The sequence below is a fragment of the Macaca nemestrina genome, chromosome 3 (genome assembly GCF_043159975.1).
Source record: "Macaca nemestrina isolate mMacNem1 chromosome 3, mMacNem.hap1, whole genome shotgun sequence".
NCBI lineage: Eukaryota > Metazoa > Chordata > Mammalia > Primates > Cercopithecidae > Macaca > Macaca nemestrina.
In genome coordinates, this window is record NC_092127.1 from 180,514,192 (window position 1) to 180,533,834 (window position 19,643).

At 40.6% G+C, this 19,643-nt stretch overlaps 1 long non-coding RNA gene across 5 annotated transcripts in view; it reads left to right on the forward strand.

The window, feature by feature from the left end:
• Nucleotides 1-19,643, forward strand: part of LOC105487889 (uncharacterized) — a 550,215-nt gene that overhangs the window by 363,076 nt on the left and 167,496 nt on the right. For 3 of the 5 annotated variants that reach the window (XR_011621439.1, XR_011621440.1, XR_011621438.1), the window contains 2 exons: nucleotides 18,901-18,990; nucleotides 19,181-19,481. This is a non-coding gene — a long non-coding RNA (uncharacterized lncRNA). Of the gene's footprint in view, nucleotides 1-14,002; nucleotides 14,192-18,900; nucleotides 18,991-19,180; nucleotides 19,482-19,643 lie in introns of those variants that run through there. The other 2 variants (XR_003019447.2, XR_011621441.1) reach the window with 2 other exon arrangements.

Here is a 19,643-nt window from a genome sequence, read left to right on the forward strand (position 1 = left end):
AACTAGAATCTTTTTTAGTTTTGCTAAAGTAATGCTGTATCATGTTGTATGTGACAAGCACCCAACAGCAGCCGATTTTTCATTTTTCCTTTAATTAAAAATTTTTCATGATATTATGGATTGACCCACCTCTTGTCTAGGCTGTGTGAGGAAGGAAGGAAGGGAAGAAGGGAGGGAGGGAGGAAGGAAGGGAGGGAGGGAGGGAAGGAAGGGAGGGAGAGAAGGAAGGGAGGGAGGGAGGGAGGGAAGGAAGGAATTCTCCCTAAATGGCTGTATCTCTAAATGGCTTCTGGTGTGATGAGCTAATAACTCACCTCACAGGGGGAGCCTGGATGGGCTGCAGGACCAGGCTGTGGTTGCTTCCAAAGATGCGTCTAAAACAGAGGACTCCTCTACTCTCTGCCACACCCTTCCCCTCCGCTTCTGCCATACCCAGAATCACCAATTTATCATAAAAGTTTAGAATATATGACCATAGACAGATTCATTCTTCATATCTCATATTCCTGATCTGGTTCCTGGGTCAGTCACCATTTCCCAAACAGACTCTGTGTTTTTTCAGCCACATGCTTTTATCTCCATCGCAAAATGATCATGCTCCTGGTCCCTGTGAACTTCACAACGGTCCTTTGACACATCCTTAGAGGACAATGCACTCCATTCCCAGGGACTGCCAGAGTCTATGGGATCCAGTACCTTCTTTTGTCTAGGCTCACATATCAATTTTGCTATAGAGTCTTTATAAAGGCAGGTGTGTTTGAATTTAATATTAATTTACAACTTATACATTCCTACTTCCAAAAGAAAGCATTCAAGGTGGCAACTGTATATTGTTATTTATGGAAATACATCTCCTTTGCCCTGCCCAAAGTGTGGGGTTGCCCGTGTTAGATTCCTGTGGTGGTCATCATTTTGATAAGTATTGCAAGCGTCATGATTTTATTTCCTGGCTTTTGTTTGTTACAGATATTTCTATTTCCCTCAAGCCAGCCTGTGTGCTGACTCACTTGGCAGCATGTTCAGATTGAAGGACCCCTCCTTTTCCCCATATGCGTAACCTATCCTGGATTTTAATTTCAGAGGAAGAGCCATAAATATGTGTCCTTCAGTTTGAAAAGCCACACTAAGAATCCGGCAGCTGGGCAAAGGAGGCTAAAGATAAGGTTTCCTAAGGCAGGAAGAAGGGGGTGCGCAACGAAAAAGCTAGAAGCGATCCATAGTGTTGATGTTTTGCATGCTGGATTCTTGCTGCACTTACAGACCCCGTGGTTCCATTTAGGAGGCGGGAGGGAGAAGAGTCCCCAGCACATGCAGAAATAACAAATGGCCATACATTTCTTATTCCAAAAGAGAAAGGCAGGCAAGATCTGCAAATGATCTGATTTCTGCTGGCTAAGCAGGAGGAGAGAAGCACAACAGTGGCCTCTGCCAGCACTCGGCTTCTTGACTTCAACTTCTAGCCCTAGATACTTCTCTGTGAATTTTCAGGGGATATCTGCCCTTTCTATCCAGGCTCCTCTTCAGCTTGCATTTCTTTGGTAATACTTTGTGATTCCTGGCCAGTGGTTATTTTGTGGGATTGATACATGGTAGCATTGCAATTGTGCAGGAGGCTTTGTTCGGAGAAAGAAACATTGTGTTTCCATGCCAACAAACTCCAAGAGGCAGCCCTTCCTTCCTTCCTTCCTTCCTTCCTTCCTTCCTTCCTTCCTTCCTTCCTTCCTTCCTTCCTTCCTTCCTTCCTTCCTTCCTTCCTTCCTTCCTTCCTTCCTTCCTTCCTTCCATCCCTTTCTTCCTTCCTTCCCTTTCTTCCTCCCTCCCTCCCTCCTTTCTTCCCTTCTTCCCTTGCACCTTTTCTCTCCCCCTACCTTTTCCTTCCTTTTACCTTCTTTTCATTTTTTCTTTCCTTCCAGATGTTTCATGCCACATTCAAAGTGCAATTGTCAGAAGGACAAACACAATAGGAAAGAGGATACCAGGAGAGGAAAGGTTGTGGGAATGGTCATCATAGTTCATTCAATGGGCATGTTGCCCTTTCAGTTTTGGGGTTTTTAACATGTCACACAAAAATAATTTTATACATATATATACACAAAAATAATTTCCTGAGGACTAATTTTGCTCCATTTCTGGGCAAAATTAGCCCTCGGGAAATTCATACAATGCTTTATGCCAAGATTAAGTCTCAAAAGTGACTTTTCAAGAAACAGAGATCTGATTGCAGCACTCCCTGCTCTAAAACCTTCCATACAATGCAGTATACAATGCATCCTTCATACATTGTGAAGGATGTTAGGGGAGCTTATGGTTGATGGTGTGGACTTCCTCAATGAGATTGGAGACAGCATCTTATGTAGAGAGTAAGAGGGAAGGTGGCAGTGGAGCATGCTTTGGTAGAGGCAAGATCCAGAGGTAACGCTACTTTGCTCTTGTTACCAATGAAGCCAGTCCTCCCCAAAATGGGGTATTCCCCTTTTTAGTGCTGTGAAGACAATACACAAAACTGAAAGGGAGCATTGAATGGTACAGATTTTATTCCATGGCCATGGAATTGAGAGGCAGGAGCTCGGCTCCCAAATCAACCTCTCAGCTCATGAGACCTGGGAAACCACAAATATAGGTAGGGCATCTTTAGTGAAAAGGCTGGGTATTAAAAACAAGGGGAGGAATATTCATGTCTTTTCTGGGAATGGGCAGAAAACTTCTGGGAAACAGAATACTGCCTGCCTTTTTGTCCTTTTATAGTTTCTTCTGGTCAGTGTCATGGTGATTGTCAGCTGTCATGGCACTATGGGAGTATCACTTAGCATGGAAATTAGGTTACAACAAAGCTAGAGGTTCTTCTTAGGTCAAGTGAGCTGCTCTCTTAGATCTCACAAGTCTTGACTGGTTTGGCCATGAAGGGGAACTTCTGATCACAGGCATCCTGTTTCCTAAAGGTCAGCGGAGTTAGGACAGGGTAGAAACTCACCTACACCATGTAAGCTTTACACTGGTAACACTCCAACCTGAATGGAGGATAATAATTTTAAGGACACAGACCGTTTTCTTAAGTCTTTACATTCGTACTCCCTACCTGACCTTGTCCAACACACTTCCTTTCACATAGCAAGTCCTCAATACGTTTTTACAGAGATGAATCAGAATGAGCCCCTTGGCGTCTTCCTGACAGTGCTTGCCTCCTTTTCACTGTTGTTCCCCCATCCCATCCCAGTTACATGGTGATTTACTAAGCTGGGCTTGACTGTGCAATGACATTTAGTTTGTAGGTGACAGACACCCAACTCAAATTACCCTGAGGGGAAAAAAGAGGAGAATATTTTCTCACAAAACTGAAAGGTCTAGGGAGAAAAACCATATCCAAAAGGCTAAAAATTGCCATGAGGACATAGAGTCTTTATCTCCCAAAGGTCCATTTCTCTCTGGATGAGGGTCATTCTCCTTCCCTGTAGTAGCCCTCCTGAACTTCAGGTCTGAATGTAAGGAGCGGACAAAGTGCTTCCTTATCACATAGGCCCAGCACATCGTCCTGATTGAGTCTTCTTTACTGAGATTGTACCAAGTGCCTATTTGTGAACCAGGCCAAACCTGAGATTTGTGTCTGCCTCAAAGGCAAGGGAGGGGGTTAAGCCCACCTAAACTCAGGGATTAAAGTGGAGAAAGGGTGTCTTTTGGAGGAAAGTTGGGGTGCTGATAGGAGAGAGAATAAAGATGAATACCAAGCAGGAAATTTTGGGGATTGAAACAACCGTCAACCCATCTGGTATAAATTGTCTTCTTTTTTATATTTGATGTTGACTGTAAACTTCAAAGTGGCATTTCCTTGCATGTGGCCAGTTGCAAGTGGCTGACAGTTCAGCACAGATGCTGTAATGACTAAATCAGAAAGTCCATTTTCATACTCTCTGTTCATCCATTCCCAAAGATGTTTATGAGCACTTAGATTGCAGCTTCCGGACACCAGGAGAAAACATCACTATCACGCGACGTTATAATTCTAATACCAGTAATTGGGAAAGGAAGCATAAATGATAACAATCTGGGGAAAAGCCATCTTTGCTTCTCATTTCCTGCCTGTGTGCCAGGCTGTGTTCTACTTTGACAGGAAGCAGGGGGAGCATATTTGAATGTGTTCTTCCGTCACTATCACTACTGTAGTTCCAGTCTTCAAGGTCTTTTTCTGGGATTACTCTTTGGTCTCCCAAATCAGAGTTCCAGACTGTCCTCTACTTACCTTAGTGCAACCTCCGCTCTGGTGTTTGGGTGATCTTTGGAAGGCAAATCACAGCCCACAGCAACGCCCTGCAGACCTAGGCGTGTCACTCAGGCTGCTCTCCTGCCTAACTCTAGCGGGGTTATTTCTCAGATTCACGATTTGCCTCCACATTTTAACATTTTTTTGTGCTGTATCATGTACCATCTTTACAATGCTTTCTTTACTATTTTACTTAAATATACTCTTATTTTAAACTTGCTCTTGTCCTAAGCAATAATTTTCATTAAATTTCAGTTTTGATGTGTTGCTTTTTCTTCATTGAACATGAAGGAAAATTAAAATAAGTAAACAATGATTTTTAAATGTTTCTAAAATGATCTGGTATGCCAACAAGGGTAACATGCTCTTTTTGGGGAACACTAGCCCTCGGGATTAAATCTCAACACAAGATGGCCTTAGGACTTCTTGATCTCACCCAAGGTAGCAAATTCAAGTGGCAGTGAGAGTTTTGTTACCAAAGAAATAAAGTGGGAGGCAGAGGTTGCTGTGAGCCGAGATTGCGCCACAACACTCCAGCCTGGGAGAGAAGAGCTTAACTCTGTCTCAAAAAATTAATTAATTAATTAATTAATTAAAGTAAATCATTTGCAAATATTTTAAATTGTTAGATTGGTGCAGAAGTCATCGTGGTTTTGCCATTACTTTTAATAATAATTTTTAGCAAAAATCACAAGTGAAACATCTCACAAGTGAGTCACTTTTTCCCTGCTATAATAACAAGCTCCAGGAACACAGGTATTTTGCTCGGATTTTTTTTTTCCCCCACAAGTACATTCCCAGCATCTGGGCACAATGCCTTAAACACAGCAGATGCATGGGAAATATTTTTATTAAATGATTTCACTCATGTATTGCTGACACAGCACTGGATTGTGTGAGTGGAATAACTGAGTGCATGTAGGATGGGTTAAGGGAGGGGAGATATTATAAGGTAAGAAGATGTGCACAAAACTTGATCTATAGCCCACATTCCTTAGAGCTATGCATAGCTACACTTTAAATGTGCACTGATACTCAATTCATAGTGGCTGCTTGTCACTTTAGTTTTGTTTTGTTTTGTTTTTCCTTGAGATGAAGTCTCACTCTGTCACCCAGGCTAGAATGCAGTGGCGTGATCTCAGCTCACCGTAACCTCCACCTCCCAGGTTCAAGCAGTTCTCCTGCCTCAGCCTCCCACACAGACGTGTGCCACCACACCCAGCTAATTTTTTTATTTTTAGTAGAGATGGGTTTTCATCATGTTGGCCAGGCTGGTCTCGAACTCCTCACTGTCACTTTGAATTTTCACAATCAATAAACACTAACAAAACAACTTTTCTTTCATAGTAGCATATGATATGATAATATCATATATGATGTTATATTCCATTACTGTGTATAGTCTGTTAATAGGGGGTTCATACAAGGATTATCTTTGCATGGAACAGGTTATCTGTATATTTTATAGGCTTTTAAAATTTTTATTTAGACTAGGTTTCTTTTTTTTTTTTTTTTTTTAGATACAAGTGTCCTCTCACCCCCTTACCAAAGGATCCTTTAATAGGGGGTTCATACAAAGATTAACTTTGGATGGAACAGATTATCTGTATATTTTATAGGCTTTTAAAATTTTTATTAAGATTTCTATAATAAAGAGAAATTGCTCTAAGTTTCTTTTTTTTTAAGATACAAGTGTCCCCTGACCCCTTACCAAAGGGAGGGATCTTCAACCTAGAGAGGATGGGGCCAACTGCTGCAAACACACCTCCTGCCTTGCCTGTTGCCACCTTCCCTTCTCTGCACCCCTGCATGGCTCCTCCCTCACCCCAAGAATCCCGATGCTTCAATTGCCCCTTCGTGTCTCTCAGTCTCATCCGAAGCTGCTCCTTTCTGCCTCCACTGCATGGTTGATGGGGACATAGACATACAGGCAAAGAAACCGGCTTAGGTGCTCTTGGTGATCCCTCTGCTGTGAGATTATGTGCTTTTAACTGTGAGCTACCTAAGATGACAGTGTAGAGAAGGCCTGCTTTGAGCTCCTCATTTCTCTTTCATCTGGCACTTTCTTTCCTTTTAACGGTATTTATTGATACCATAGGCTGCCGTGTGCCATGGTAATTACCAATGTATTAGTCTGTTTTCATGCTGCTCATAAGGATATACCCAAGACTGGGTAATTTATAAAGAAAAAGAGGTTTAATTGACTCGGTTTCATGTGGCTGGGGAGGCCTCACAATCGTGGCAGAAGATGAAAGGCACATACTACATGGCAGCAGACAAGAGATAATGGAAGCCAAATGAAAGGGGTTTCCCCTTATAAAATCATCAGATCTCATGAGACTTATTCAACTGCCCCCAAGATTCAATAATCTCCCACTGTATCCCTCCCACGACACGTAGGAATTATGGGAGCTACAATTCAAGATGAGATTTGGGTGGGGACACAGCCAAAGCGTATCAACCAATATGCGGTGGTGTTAGCCATTGTTAATGATGAAAAAAGCAAAGGTGGAAATGTTCAAAGCTCCAGCACCATGATCTCCAGACACATGTCCTTCCCCATCACTACCTAGCTGACAATTGCCAAAGAGCACCCGTCACTTCTAATGTTTTCTGTTTGTCTTGTGCAGAAGTCAGGTTGTCAAAGGCTTCTGAGCCGAAGATTGAGACTTCTCTGAAAAAAAAAAGCATCTTAAAGTCAAGCCACATGATAAATTGGAGAGAGTATTAAATGCCACTATAAAACAAACCAAATAAGGTAAAAGACTTGGGTTGGGATGTTTAGGGCCTTGCCTGGCTACACAAGGCCTGTGTCCAGCAAACTCTCTTGGTGAATAAGACACTGGCCAGAAATGACCCCAAAGGCCTTGCTGATTCCCCAAATTAAAAATACTGTGGGTTTTAATATCCAACCCAAGCCTCCATTGGCCTAACATCTTTTCTAAGCTGCAACTAAGGTTATTATTTTTACACAGTCATTAAAACTAGAAGTCCACTCATAAAGAGAAGATCAAATTTGAAAGGAAATATAAAGTAAAAAAAAAATCATGACTTCAAAACTTAATCATCATAATGCCAGGAGCCATTCCATCCCATTTCTGATTTATACTTCCTACAAATAAAGATTGGTAAATTGAAAGTTTTTATTTGGCATTTATTGTGCATTTCGGAGGATTTGTAAATCTGGCGTTTGATTTGTTGGCGTTACAGCTGCCGTAGAGGACTTGTAAATCAGTTTTCTGATGTGGCAAATCAATTTTGTTTTAGAGGTGAAGCTCGGTGGCCAAGTGAGATGGGGGTACAAAGAGATATAAATTTTGTGGGCTTCAGATGGGACAGTGTCATGAGCAGGACCAAGGGAAGCTCTCCCTGCATCCTAGAGGAACCAAAGTCTCAAGGATTGCAGACCTTAGTTTATGGGTTGCAAACTGTCTTCCATGGGCCAAAATATAGTCCATAAATGTATTTTATATAGCTCATAAAATGTTTTTGTTTTTAAATTTTGGATTAATGATCATCCCTGGGAGAGTTCATGTAGAAATTCAAGTAGAAGTACTATCTCTTGAAAAAGCATCAGAAGTTCCTGCCACTTGGCCTGTGAGTCCTCATGACAACAGCCAGCTGCAGTTGCAGAGCTGTGGCCTCCCTTACCTGAGGTGTGAGCCTCTAAGTCGGCCACAGTTCCTATGTGGCCTCTGCACTCACATCACCTTCTTGCCCCCTGGAAACATTTGAGCTCATGACCCTATTGTAGGCACTTGAACATTCTGAAGACTAAGTTTGGGAAACAAGCATACTAAAAAATTATTTGTTGTTTATCTGAAATTGACATCTAGCTTGGCATCCTATAATTAATTATACCTGATAACGCTACTGTGGTAAGCAGAATTCTAAGATGGCCCCTAAACTGTCCACACCCCTTATATATATGCTCTATATGATCCCCTCCCCTTGAATGGGGCAAGACTATGACTATAATTAGGTTATATGACAAAAATGAAGACATTTTGCAAATGTAATTCAGGTCCCTAAAGGGGTGACTTTGAGCGAATCAAAAGGAAGATTATTCTGGGTGAGTGTGGCTTAATTGGGTGAGCCTTTCAAAGACACTGTTCTCTTCTTGAAGGAAAAGGTATAGAGTACAAGCGGTTGCTCTGCTGGTCCTGAAGAAGTAGACAGCCATGTGGAGAGACAGCCAGTGGAGGAGCCCATGTGACTACCCCTGAGTGCAGTCCCCAGGGACAACTAGGAAGAAATGGTAGTTCCAGTTACGCAGCCTGACCAACACGTTGATTTCAGCCTTGTAAGGCCCTCAGAAGAGAGCCCAGTTGACTCATGCCCCTGGAAAGTGTGAGATAATAAACTGGTGGTGTTTTGAGCCTCTGAGTTTGTGGTAACTTATTAAACAACAATGGAAAACTAATACACACATCAAAGTCTGTCTTTTTCTTTGTCCTTTGGTAAATCAAGACAAGTTTCTTTGTCTTTTTTTTTTTTTTTTTGAGATGGAATCTTGGTCTGTTGCCCAGGCTGGAGTGTGGTGGCATGATCTTGGCTCATTGCAACCTCCACCTCCTGGGTTCAAGTGATTCTCCTGCGTCAGCCTTCCAAGTAGCTGGGATTACAGATGCTGCCACCACACCTGGCTAATTTTTGTATTTTTAATAGAGACAGGGTTTCACCATGTTGGCCAGATTGGTCTTGAACTCCTGGCCTCAGGTGATCCACCCACCTTGGCCTCTCAAAGTGCTGGGATTACAGGCGTGAGCCACTTTGTCTTCATTTAAAAATTTTTTAGTCACTTTTTGGTTATTCCAGAGATACTCATAAATCCCAGATGAGGGAAATGATAAGTCATTTTCTCTCTTAACTAGGTGATGCTCAGGATTAGTTTTATTTTGAGAGTTCTGATGTGTTGACTACCAGCAAAACCCATGTTTTTGTCTATGCAGAGAAAGTTTAATGTAAATAGTCACATGGCAGCATAGGCTGGGGGTTAACCCGGGCTCCCTGAGTTCTCTCTTGGCATCTCTTGCCTTACTTCCTTTTCCCTTCATGGCCTCTCTTCCATCCTGGTAGACTTCTAACTTCTCTTTTTTGCCAACACTTATTTCTCCATCTTTTCTAATTTAAATTCCTAATCACAGGCATCTAATGGGATTGATCACTCCCTGTTCCTGAAATGTTTTTGTGCTAGGCCACATTAAAACATCTAAGAAGTGGGGCCTGAGAAATTAGGAGTTCTGGTTATCTGTTGCAGTGTAACAAGCCATCCCAATACTCGTTTGTGACTCTGTAATCGGGCAGGGTTCAGTGAGTCCAGCTAATCTCTGCTTCACGGGGTATCAACCAAAATGATTCAAATGGGGCTGGAGGATCCATAGCCCAGTATCGGGAGAACCTGCTCCTAATGTTTAACGTGGTTTCTTTTCTATTTCCAAAGTGTCTCGGCTGGGTTGAGAAATAAAGGGAAAGAGCACAAGAGAGAGAAATTTAAAGCTGGGTGTCCGGGGGAGACATCATCTGTGATGTTCCCCCAGCCGTAAAACCAGCAAGTTTTTATTAGCGATTTTCAAAAGGGGAGGGAGTGCACGAATAGGGTGTGGGTCACAGAGATCACGTACTTCACAAGGTAATAAAATATCACAAAGCAAATGGAGGCAGGGGAGATCATGGGACCACTGGATGAGGTGAAATTAAAATTGCTAATGAAGTTTCGGGCACGCATTATTGTTGATAACATCTTATCAGGAAACAGGGTTTGAGAGCAGACAACCTGTCTGACCAAAATTTATTAGGCAGAAATTTTCTTCATCCTAATAAGCCTGGGAGCGCTACAGGAGACCGGAGCTTATTTCATCCCTTGGGCTTCAAACATAAAAGACAGGACACCTTAAAAGGGGCCGTCTATAAGCTTACCTTCAGGGCGCATTCTCTTTCTCAGGGATGTTCCTGGCTGAGAAAAAGAATTCAGCCATATTTCTCCTATTTGCTTTTGAAAGAGGAGAAATGTAGCTCTGTTTCCGTCTGGCTCACCGGTGACCCTTTCAAAGTTACCTCTCTTGTTCCCTGAACATTGCTGTTATCCTGTTCTTTTTTTAAGATGCCCAGATTTCATATTGGTCAAACACACATGCTCTACAAACAATTTGTGCAGCTGACACAATCAATCACCGGGTCCTGAAGCGACATTCATCCTCCTCAGTCTACCAAGAAGATGACGGGATTAAGAGATTAAAGTAAAGACAGGCATAGGAAAACACAAGCGTATTGATTGGGGAAGTGATAAGTGTCCATGAAATCTTCACAATTTCTGTTCTTCTGCCGCGGCTTCAGCCAGTCCCTCTGTTCAGAGTCCCTGACCTCCCACAGCAGCCCGGATGACTCACTCACATACCGGGAAGCTGGTACTGGCTGTTGGCTGGGAGCTCAGTGGAGGCTGCTGGCCAGGGGCCTAGGTTCCTTCCCACGTGAGCCTCTTTACATGGCTACTTGTGCTTCTCTGCAGCATGGTGACTAGTATTTCAAAAGAGAGGAAGTAGAGGTTGCAACCTCAGAAGGCCTGGCTTTGGAAACTGATACTGTACCACTTCCGCTATATTCTTTTGGCTAGGCAATCACAGCTTGGAGGAGAGGAGGCATAGACGACCTCCATCTTCTGTATAGGAGGGTGCCAAAGAATTTGTTGCCATGTTTTTTAAATCAGAGTGTCTGAGTTATCAACCTGTTATTTTACTGTGAGTCAGGTGATCATTTCTAGTTAAATTATCATGGCTGGGGAGTGATTATTTGGTACTGAATATGGCCCCTGCTATAAAGGCAAAAACACTGGCTGCATCCCTTCGTAAGGTATGTGATTGAGGCAATTTTCCATAGAAGGTATATTAATTTATTTTGTGCTGCTATAATAGGATACCTGAGACTAGGTAATTAATAATGGACAAAAATCTCTCTCCTCTGTCTCTCTGTCTCCAAAGTTTGTGCCATTGATATCAAGAATATCAACATATTCTTGATTTTAGTCACTTATCAATAACTGTGTTACAAATGAATTCTTCCAGTTGGGAATTTGTTGTTATTACTTTCTTTAAGATGTCTTTAATGAGTAAAAACATCTTAAACTTCTTCCCGAATTTTTTTCAAAATTTGATATTCTTCAAACTTTTAAAATTGTTGTCCATCACAAATTTGTCCAAAACATTATTTTTCAATCAACTGGCTATAAAGTTACATTTTAATCTTGATTTATATTTTCCTAATTACTATGGGGATTGAACATCTGTTTGTGTTTTTTTTTAGCCTGTTGTATTTCTGCTCCTATTTTATTCCTGTTCATACTTTTAAAATACATTTTTCATTAGGGTATTTTGTCTTTTTGTTTTGCATCTAAAGGAGCTATTTATTTATTTATTTATTTTAAAGATGGGGTTTCACCCTGTTGGCCAGGATGGTCTTGATCTCCTGATCTTGTGATCCGCCCACCTCAGCCTCCCAAAGTGCTAGAATTACAGGCATGAGCCACCGTGCCCAGCCTAAAGGAACTTTTTATGTATTTTTAATATATTATTGATTCTAGTCACTTATCAATTAATTGTGTTACAAACTAATTCTTGCAGTTGGTAATTTGTTGTTTTACTTTCTTTAAGATGTCTTTAATGAGTAAAAATATCTTAAACGGGCCGGGCGCGGTGGCTCAAGCCTGTAATCCCAGCACTTTGGGAGGCCGAGGCGGGCGGATCACAAGGTCAGGAGATCGAGACCACAGTGAAACCCCGTCTCTACTAAAAAATACAAAAAATTAGCCGGGCGCGGTGGCGGGCGCCTGTAGTCCCAGCTACTCAGGAGGCTGAGGCAGGAGAATGGCGGGAACCCAGGAGGCGGAGCTTGCAGTGAGCCGAGATCGCGCCACTGCACTCCAGCCTGGGCAACAGCGTGAGACTCCGTCTCAAAAAAAAAAAAAAAAAAAAAAAAAAAAAATATATATATATATATATATATATATATATATCTTAAACGTCCTTTCAAATTTTTTATAATAAATAGGCATTTGTTTTAAAACAGGGAAAAATTTGTAAAATGTCCCAGGTGAAATATTTAATATACATTTCACTTTAAAAATGAGTGTGCATGTGTGTGTTTATTTGCAAGAACATATACAACCATTTTGATACGTAGTATCAAAAATAAGGTTGTAAATATTATTAAATATCATCATGCTTTTGTGTATTTAATGTTACACAATTAATATTTACTGTCTGGAAATTAATAATGAGATTACTGAAATTTTAGAAAAAAATTGAAATCTAGCAAAGAAAGTAAAAAAGACTGCTTTCTATATCAAAATAAGGTGATTCTAACACAGGCAAATAATTAGCTATATCTAATGCCTTATATAGTGAGGTCACGAACCATCATTTCAAGTATAAAACATGTAAATTGCCTTAATTTCTTAAAATACATAGCTCCAGAGAAGCCTTAGAAATAACATAATCATTGTCATTCGTTAGCATTATCATTATTGAATCAAAGAAGCTAAAGTTCAACACCAGGGCTTTATGATGAAAACCAACACAAAATAAATCACATCCACTGCTTGAGCCCCACTGTGATGAGACTGAGTAGAACTTTTTCCAGAGCCAGATACACAGCTTATTTATTTATTTATTTATTTATTTATTTATTTATTTATTTATGACGGAGTTTTGCTCTGTCGCCCAGGCTGGAGTGCAGTGGCGCGATCTCGGCTCACTGCAAGCTCTGCCTCCCAGGTTCATGCCATTCTCCTGGCACAGCCTCCCGAGTAGCTGGGATTACAGGCACCTGCCACCACACCTGGCTAATTTTTTGTGTTTTTTTTAGTAGAGATGGGGTTTCACTGTGTTGACCAGGATGGTCTCGATCTCCTGACCTCGTGGTCCGCCCACCTCGGCCTCCCAAAGTGCTAGGATTACAGGCGTGAGCCACTGTGCCTGGCCAATACACAGCTTTTTAAAGGCCACAGTTAGGAAGCACACTTCTAAATTCATACTTGGAGAAACAAATGAATTTTTGAACAAATGAATTGGTAGGCTTAGAATTTCTGTCACCACTTAGGAGTATGACATGAAAATTTATAAAACTGATCACAACCCTTATATTACACAGTGGTATTGGGATAGGGTGTGTCAAAAACTAATTTAGCACAAATTAGAACACATTGAGTTCAGGATGTATTCGAACTTCACATACTGGCCCTCATTGATTTTGTTGCTAAAAGGGTAATAACTATATTGTATGTTTTAAAAAATATAACCATTGTTGAAAAGAAAAGATCAGGTAGGAGTTACAGATTTGACTTGAAATTTCTTATATAATGACAACTATTGCTTATGTAATCCATCAGAGTTTTAAAATGACTCTTGACTTCATAAATTCACTTCATACCCATGATAATCTTATGAAGCACAGAAGAATCATTAGTTCCAAGGAGGCAATCAAATCTCAGGAAGTGTACATTCCCAAAGAAACATAATGGGCAAGTGATAAAGCTAGGATCAACTCCAGATCATTTTTCTCCAAATTCAGTGTTTATTTTTTCTATCTGATAATGGAACCTAGGAAATATGGCCGATCAGTAATTGACTAAACTGCCAGGGATATCTGTTTTTTCATTTCCTTGATGTAGCTGAGACATTAATCAGTTTTATAAGAAATAATGCATTCCACTATGAAATTATTAAATGAGCTCCCCTCTTCCAGGGACAAAAAGAAGGGAGCAGTTCAGCTACTTGAAGAAACCAAATGGTATGTTGAGGCAAATTAAAACCAGAGAGTCAGTTGGAGAAGCCCAGAAGAGTAATACAGGTGTCAAAATACAGACACATCAGGGGAAAAGAATGCAAAGCTCCTGCCAGGGCTCTGTCTTAACCAAGCATCCAATTATCTTTTGGCTGCAAGGTAAGTGGAGTCAGGGGAAAGGCAATGTCACCAGATTAAATGAGGGATGTCTGGTTTTTCAGAGCCAGTTGGGGATGGGGTGAGGGAGGAAATGCAAAGTACGTGAGTAAAGACTTCTGGTTGCTTGGGTCAGATGGTCTATGTAAGGAAGTGATGAATGATACAACTGAATACGGAAAGCAAAGGCCTTGAAAGATAGCAGGGGGGCCCTTGATAAAATATATTTTATATGGTTTACAGCTTAAAAAAATAGAAGAACAAGCATCATTCCTTCATTTAGTTATTCACTGAATAAACATAAATCCAGTGTTCAATGTTGGGAAATCAGAGATTAAAAACACTTATGTCGGCCAGGCGTGGTGGCTCACACCTGTAATCCCAGCAGTTTGGGAGGCTGAGGCGGGCAGATCACTTGAGGCAGGAGTTTGAGACCAGCCTGGCTAACATGGTGAAACCCTGTCTCTACTAAAAATACAGAAGTTAGCAGGGCGTGGTGGCGGGTGCCTGGTAATCCCAGCTACACAGGAGGCCAAGGCAGGAGAATGGCTTGAACCCGGGAGGCAGAGGTTGCAGTAAGCTGAGAATGCGCCACTGTACTCCAGCCTGGGTGACAGGGTGAGACTGTCTCAAACAAACAAAAAGAAACAAAAACACAAACACCAAAACAAAACAAAAAACACTTATGTCATCCTGAGAGAGTTCCCAGTTTATGTGTAGTTGAGGAACCACATAAACAAAAACATTATAATGCATTGGGTTGAGTGCAATCATAGAAGGTTGTGGAAGCACCCATAAAGGCTTGCAGAAAGAGCTGATGTGTGAGCTGAGCCTTGAAGGGTGTCTAGGAGTTAGCAATGGGAAGAGAGTGGAAAGGATGCTCTCCTGGAAAGGGACTAGCAACCAAAAGACACCGCATGTGAGCAAGGGGGCCAAGAAAAAAGTCAGCACTATGAGAGGATGAAGAGGCAAATACAGGAGTTAGAAAAGTGCCTTTGAATAGGAATGAGATTTACTGCAAGCTTCTTGTCAGCCACAGAAGAAAGAGGAGTGTGACAAAGTTGCATCATTCTGATCCTCAGAAAGGGTGAGCACTAGCTTCTCATGGACCCCAAATCGACACAGGCTTTTGATTAGGAAATACAGAGTTAAAAACGAACAATTTTTTAAAAAGGCAACAAACTGCTACTGAATAACCAATTATATTACCCCAAATCAGTTGGTATCATTGGAAAGGGGCACATTTGGCTTGAACCCAGATTACAAAATATCAGAGGGAAAGCATCAAAAAGCTTCAGGTTTCACCCAATTTAGGGAGCAAGTGACCAATTTAGAAGCTTTAATTTCTGGGACTTTAGGAATTCCATTGACCCAACTATATTTCCTCTAAATAACATCAGAAGCCCCAATATAAAAACACAAAAGTGACAATGTCTTCAAGAAAATAAAGTAAGACCCATTAATTTTACACCTTGCTCAGACACCAAAACAAACAAACAAACAAAAACCAGAAAAATATTTTTGAATGTGTAGTCCTTGTGAATTTTTCTTGAAGAAACCACTGGAATATGATGTTTAGTCAACAAAGAGATGACTGGAGAATTCATAGCAAAAAAAAGAAAGAAAGAAAGAAAGAAAAAAAACCCCACCCCGTTAGGATTATACTGAGTAGAATAAAGACTAAATGAATAAGAGTATTTTAGCTACAAAACAAAATACAAATGCTACATACATTACCAATGTAGAAACTATATAAATTACAATAGTTGAGAAAGAAGGATGAGAAAAAAATTAAGTGTAAGTGTGTTCTTATGTTCTTATCCTTTATAACCAGGAGTAAAAAGATATCATTTAAACATGATAATTTTTGGAAAGTCATTCAACTAAAATTGGTGAGTAGGGTAAGGGAAGATGTGGACATGCATCAATTTTATCACTGTTATAGAAATTCAATTGACACTGTCTAAAGAAAGACAGCATTAAGTGTATTATGTTATTATAATTTTGAAGAACTTATCCAGAAGATATACATTAAACCTTCCAAATGATCTGAAGAAATACAACACACACTGTATAGAGAAAAAGTTTTTTAAAAGTAAAGAAAGTATATACAAACAGCAAGCATAACATGATGCCAATATTAAATGTATCTGATGTGGCAATAACTATAAATGGCTTAACTTCTGTAATTTAAAAATACATCTGGGTTTGACCAGGCACGGTGGCTCGTGCCTATAATAGGCTCACGCCTATAATCCCAGCACTTTGGAAGGCCAAGGCAGGCGGATCATGAGGTCAGGAGTTCGAGACCAGCCTGGTCAACATGGTGAAACCCCGTCTCTACTAAAGATACAAAAAAATTAGCTGGGCGTGGTGGCGTGTGCCTGTATCCCAGCTACTTGGGAGGCTGAGGCAGGAGAATTGCTTGAACCCAGGAGGCGAAAGTTGCAGTGAGCCAAGATCATACCATTGCACTCCAGCCTAGATGACAGAGTGAGACTCCCATCTTAAAAAAAAAAAAAAAAAAAAAAATCCAGATTTTACAAAGCAAAATTCAATTATATGCTGAGAAAAAAAAAAAAAAAAAAAAGAATTAGGAAAGGCACACCAGGAAAAAAAAATGGATAAGTAAAAATAAGAGCAGAAAGTAATTCAGGTAAATAATTGTTGAACTAAAAAAAAACCTTTTTGTGTGTGTGTGTTTTTTCATTTTTTTTTTTTTTTTTTTTTCTGAGACAGTCTCTGTCATTCAGGCTGGAGTGCAGTGGCGCCATCTTAGCTCACTGCAACCTCCACCTCCCATGTTCAAATAACTCTCCCGCCTCAGGCTCCTGAGTAGCTGGGATTACAGGCATACACCACCACACCTGGCTAATTTTTGTATTTTTAGTAGAGACAGGGTTTTACCATGTTGGCCAGGCTGGTCTCAAACTCCTGACCTGGTGACCCACCCACCTTGGCCTCCCAAAGTGCTGAGATTGCAGGCGCGAGCCACCATGCCCGGCCAGAATAAACTGTTTTTAAGGGAGGAACAACAAATAGGTAAACTCTATCAGATAACCAACTCAGGAAAAACAGAGAGAACATACAAATTAGATCATAAGAGGCAAACCACTACTGACAAAAGAAATTGAAAATATGAGACTACTTTGCTTTTTGCAAATAAATTGGAAAGCAGAATAAAATGAGTAATGATAATGAAGGATTATCTAGGAATACATAGATTACTAAAACTGACCTGTAAGAAATAAAACATCTGAAAAGATCAAATTCCATAAGTTGCTTATGTTTGCATTCACACACACACACACACACATACACACACACACACATATTAAGAGCAGAACTGGATTCCAGTTTTTAGGGTCTCAATACTTAAAAAATTTTGTTGTTCTCTTCATAAATAAATATAAAAATATTGAAATAAAAATAGCAAAGTGAGGCTGGGTGAGGTGGCTCACGCTTGTAATACCAGCACTTTGGGAGGCTGAGGCAGGTGGATCACCTGAGGTCAGGAGTTCAAGACCAACCTGGTCAACATGAAGAAACCCCGTCTATACTAGAAATACAAAAAAATTAGCCAGGCGTGGTAGCATGTGCCTGTAATCCCAGCTAGTTGGGAGACTGAGGCAGGAGAATTGCTTGAACCCGGGAGGCGGAAGTTGCAGTGAGCCGAGATCACAACACTGTACTCCAGCCTGGGCAACAGAGCAAGACTCTGTCTCAAAAAAAAAAAAAAAAAAAAAAAAAAAGCAAAGTTAATGTTTGTTTGGAAAGAAGATATAAAAAAGGATAAATTACAAGCAAAATAGTAAACCCAAATGCAAATATTGCAAAACTCAGGTAAATAATGTAGTATTTTTATTAAACAATACATCCATACTGTACTTTTGCAACAGTTTTTGGTGGCATACTTTGTTATCTCTTCATATGATAATGCTTTTTGAGCATCATTTTCTATAGAAAGATGAGAAAGGCGATTTGGTCTTTCCTCTAGCAATATTAATTCAAATTTTTAAATTATTGTCTCTTAGAGTTTTTTTTTAGCTTCACAACTCATTACTGATAATATAAAAGTATGTTAGGATTATTGGCAAGTTTCGGAAAACCACCATATTTTTTCCTATATGAGATATGTATTTTCAGGTATTTTAAGTTTTCTTATGCAATGACTAATCTTAAGTACTGTTTGAATTTATATCGCTCATTACCTAGAGCAATTTAAAGCATTTTAAAATTTCTTCTGTGTTACATTGAACTGCATAACTGTGTAATCAAATTGCTCATAAGCAACATGCATTGACATATTGATAAATATGTGTGGTTTTGTCACTGGAATACTTGTTTATTCAGGCTCTTTCAGGTTTGAGTAGTAATCTGGCATGCCATTTGTCTGGAATTGCTCAACTTTGCTAAGGTTCTATTCAATATATAGGGACACAAAAGCAGACAAATGCCATTCTACTTCACATACAGATGTATTTGCTGTTTTGAGTATTGCTGCAGATTTGTGCCCTACGTAGGAGAATTTTAAGTTCTATTTTGTGCAGTTTGATTTTTTAAAGTGTGATGCTTTTTTAAGTGAATATGCTGCATTATTGAGGATTTTTCTTTCAGGGTAATCTTCCATTTTGACTGGTATTGGTTGAAAACAAGTTCTTTGCTTACACATTTACGTGTGTGACAATTGAATTTTTTTTTCTTTTTTACAGATTACATTGTGATTCCCTATACTTCAAACTTGGTTTCTCTTTCACCCTGGATACTTGCAGAGCCGGGCACCACTCATGTGATAATGCCAGGTGAGGAAATACCCTGGGGAGTAGGAGTACTTTGGAAGCCAAGACTACACACCAAATCTGGCAACAGTAAATAACAAAACACAGAAGTTGGTTGACTATGGTTGATTGAAAACCGTAGTGTTTGTGCGTGTGCGTTGTATCCTGTTAAAATCAAACTAAATGTATGTCTGACTGAACTTTCTTATTGCAGGCTGGATTCTCTAGAAGCAGATGCTGGGAGGCTATTTCGGGTGCAAGGTGTTTGTTAGGAATCAACAGCTGTGATGGGAAGTGGGATCGCACAAAGGAAGACATCAACAGTGCTGTAGAGAGCCCTCCAGACGGTAGCATTTGTCAGAGTATCCTCCACTGGGCTGAAATGCCTGGGCATTCCTGTTCTTCTCACTCAATCACCACGTGAGGGGGCTGCCCTGGCAAGGGTAGCGTACTCAGCAGGGAGGCTCTCCCCAAAGGAGCCGGCAGCTGCAGACTGCTGCCCACACTTCCTGCAGGTGAGATGCAACTCCTTTCTTTTTTTCTTTTTTTTTTTTTTTTTGAGACGGAGTCTCGCTCTGTCTCCCGGGCTGGAGTTGCAGTGGCCGGATCTCAGCTCACTGCAAGCTCCACCTCCCGGGTTCACGCCATTCTCCTGCCTCAGCCTCCCGAGTAGCTGG